Source organism: Mandrillus leucophaeus, unplaced genomic scaffold (genome assembly GCF_000951045.1).
Source record: "Mandrillus leucophaeus isolate KB7577 unplaced genomic scaffold, Mleu.le_1.0 Scaffold135, whole genome shotgun sequence".
NCBI lineage: Eukaryota > Metazoa > Chordata > Mammalia > Primates > Cercopithecidae > Mandrillus > Mandrillus leucophaeus.
The window spans coordinates 434918-439049 of NW_012101310.1; positions in this window are offsets into that span (position 1 = coordinate 434918).

Below are 4132 nucleotides of genomic sequence, written 5' to 3' on the forward strand. Positions count from 1 at the left end.
AAATCCCAACCTTCCCTCAGTCCTATGTCACCTTCCTGCTGTGACCCTATATCTTTCCTGCCACTTACATTCACACTTTCTTGAAAGTTGTCTACACCTGCTATCTCCACTTTCTCACCTCCCCGTTCACTCCACAACCCCAGGCAGCCTGGCTTCTGTCCCTACCACTCCCTGCAACCGCTAGTCAAGGTCACCAATGACTTCCTTGTAGTTTGATCCACAGGACTTGTTTCAGATCTTATCTTGACCTTTAAGGCATGTGACTCAGCGCTGCTCAACACCACCTCCTCCCTTGCAACACTCTTACCCATTGGTTTCTATAACATCCGAGTCTCCTGGTTTTCCTCCTCCTCCTCCTACTCTGGCTACTTAAAAGTTTTCTTGAAACTGCCGCATTCTCCCCCTCCTAGGGTGATCCGTCTGGCTTCACAGGTAAGACAGTGTGCCAGGAAGGGCGTTTCCGCCTCTCAACACATTCCTTGAAGAAACACCCGGAGATTTGCTTTCTCACCCAAAATCTGCACTGTTGGGTTTTGAACTCCAGTTTGCTCCGTGGATCCCGCTGCTCAGAGCCTGACATGCCTTCGCGGGTGTGTATTTATCACCGCCACTTTGAGAAGCTCTCACAACACTTGGACATCTGTTTTTTTCATTTGTCCCCTCAAAAGACAGGCTGCATTAGGAAAGGACACTGATGAATTAGAGGGGATGGGAGAGGCTGCAGCGTGGTCAGAAAACAATGTCCCATGGGAAATCATTAAGATAACTGGGAACATTTTGCCCAGAAGAGATAAAACCGAGGGGTGATAGAGGACTGGTTTCAAAAATCTGAAGAGGCAGAGAACCTTGATCTGGGCTGCTGTGTAGGGTAGCGTTTGAGCCACCTGCAGACTTAACAGAGAGGGGGTTTTGAATGGACGTAGAGGAGTTCCACTGTATTACAGAAGGTTCCAGACCTCCTGGATACAAGGTGAGTGAGACAGTTCTGCCCACCAGGAACTACTAAAGATGATAAGAATAGACCTAAATGACCACAATAAATTTGGAAGGTGACCCTGCTCATCCTCTCCTGAAGACCCCTGGCCTAAGCTCAGCTGGCAGCATAGAAAAGCCACAGTCCACCGAGAGCCATTTCAAACTTACGGCCATGCAAAGGCCATCAAGAGCTCTGCAGACATAGGCCGGGCGCAGTGGCTCACTCCTGTAATCCTAGCACTTTGGGAGGCCGAGGTGGGCAGATCACAAGGCCAGGAGTTTGAGACCTGTCTGGCCAACATGGTGAAACCCCGTCTCTACTAAAAATGCAAAAAAAATTAGCCAGGTGTGGTGGTGGGCACCTGTAATCCCAGCTACTCGGGAGGCTGAGGCAGGAGAATTGCTTGAACCCAGGAGGCGGAGGTTGCAGTTATGCGGGCAGATCACTTAAGGTCAGTAGTTTGAGACCAGTCTGGCCAACACGGTGAAACCCCGTCTCTACTAAAAATACAAAAAAATTAGCCAGGTGTGGTGGCAGGTGCCTGTAATCCCAGCTACTTGGGAGACTGAGGCAGGAGAATCGCTTGAACCTGGGAGGCAGAGGTTGAGATTGCGCCACTGCACTCCAGTCTGGGCAAGAGAGAGAGACTCTGTCTCAAAAAAAAAAAAAGAAAAAAAAAAAGCTCTGTGGACAGAAACAACATTCAGGAGGAAGGCTTGGAAAGCACCTCACAATCCAGTCTTGTAGATGCTCCAAAATGTACCGCAGTCAGGTGTGTGGCACTGAGCACCCCAATTTGCTTCTTTTCCATTCCTCCCTGCTGGAATGTCTTTTCCTGACTTGGGTTTTGGTGCGATGCCATCAGCTTACATTCAGGGGGATCACAGAAACTGTCCCACCAAGCTTATTACCCCGCACTGTGTTCCCTTTTTGGGCCACGCCCCCGCGAGAAATTCCTATCTGATTTTAGTACCAAGAATAGTTGTAATTCCCTTGAGCAGTAGGTCTGCTTTTATCTCATGGACTCTGGGAATTGTGTAATGAACATGGTCTCCTCATTTTAGCTGCAGGAAAGCTTAAGGACAAATTTGTGGCCCACCCAGAAGAGGTGTAGAGGTTGGAACTCCAGGGTGCATTCGACCTGCATTCTCATCCTGACTCTGTCTCCCTTCTTAGCTTTTCTTTGTTCTCTTACTTCATATTTTACTGTGCAAAATTGAGAACATACAGCAAAGGTAAATAAAAATCACCTGTAATCTCACTATCCTGAGATAACCACAATTAACTGTGTTGTCTTTTTATGCATACTTTTTAAAAAATAAAAATGAGATTATACTGTGCATACGTGTTTTTAATTTGCTTTTTTCATATTATAATATGTCATGAACATCTTTCCCTGTAATTAAGTGTTCTTTAAATGATTTAAAATTTCTGTATGTATCAAGTGATCTCATACTAGCAGCTAACATTTCTAAATGCATGTACTATGTGGCTGGCTTTATGCATATTTACATTTGCATATATGAGAAGGCATATTTATATGTGTTACAGAACTGCAATCTGTATGTCTATATCTCATCAGCTATAATATTCAAATGTGTCAACTCACGTGATGCTCACAACCCAGTGAGGTAGATTGTATTATCTCCCTTGTACAGATGGAGGAAACCAAGGCATAGACTTGCCATAGTCACACAGCTGAGGCAGAATTTGAACCCAGGTACCCTGGCTCCAAAGCGTTTCCTCCTAAGAGCTACGCTGCCTTTCAGTATACCATTGCGATTTCACAGGCCACCATGGTTAACCATTTCATTTATTTCCCTTGACCTCACTTTTGTTATTTTGTCATATTTTATGTACCCTTGTAAGTTACCTGAAATCCTTTCTGCCACAAGGTGAGGCAAGGCATAAATAAACAGTGTAGAGTGTGGTAAATGGCACAAGAAGGCAAAGCTAAAGTGCTACCCTGGGGGGTGAGAAGATGAATCCAGGCTATCCTGCAATGGAATGGATGTATTTTCTTGGGCTGTGGTTAGCTCCCATCCCTGGAAGAGCTGGCTTGGGTGGCCGTCTCTCTGGGAGACTGGGGAAGGCCTTCTTCCAAGGAGAAGGAGCTGGGCCAGATGAGCCCCGAGGCCCCCTCTTAGATTCTCAGGGCTTATGAAAATGCCAATAAGACAAACTGAGGCATTAAAGCAGCAAGGCAGCCCTTGGGCCAGAACCAGGACCTGGGGCTTTTCATCCGGGTCTATTACTGGACCACACATCTACAACTAACAAATAAACGAGCAGAGATTCCGTTCCAAACTCTTGGCCCAGTGTATTCCTTTCCCAGAGCTCTCTGGCTGCTGTTGCAAGATGGCCAAAGGATGCTGTCACTGTCCTCAGTCTTTTTGTTGGGGTGATGGAGAATGAGGCAAGGAGGGGCTGGGTGGCCCCGCAGATGCCCCATGACACCATCATTCGGCAGGGTTATCCATTTGACACATGCCCTACAGTGGAAGGAGCCCAGGCTTCTCTTCCTGGGTTTGATGTTTACTTGAGGGTTGATCTTGTGCGAATTTCTTCAGCGCCCGAGACTCTCAGTTTCCTCATCTGCAAAATGGAGTTAATACAACAACAAAGCTGCTGTGGAGGTCCCATGAGTTAGTACAGGGCGTTGCACCCTTACAAATGCGGTTGAGGAAGTACCAGTAGGCCTGCCTCAGGGGATCTGGGGAGGGCTGGGCTGTCCCCATGCCTGAGACCAGGCAGGCCCGTCTCGGAGGGGCTGTGGCTAGCGTCCAGGTGCTGCCGGCTTCCTACCCCTTCAGCCTCCGGCCCACCACAGCTCCCTTGGCCAGAACGAAGCCGCGTTCCCGACAGACAGGCTCACGCACGGTGACATCCGTGGGAGTGCGGGCGAGCAGCCCCTCCTTGCCGGACCCCCGGGGCTTCGGGAAAGAATGGAGAGCAGGCAGAGGTCACATCCTCCTCCTCTTCCTCACGCTCCCGGGCTGTGTGCCCACAGGGGCACGGCCCTGTGCGCAGTGCCACCGGGGCCATCAGACTGGGTTAGAGGAAGGCCCGACCTCCGCGCAGCAAAGAAAACAAACACAGATGTGTTTGGCTGGGACCCGGAGGGAGAGAGTGGCCCCCTCCCCCCGCCCGCGCGCT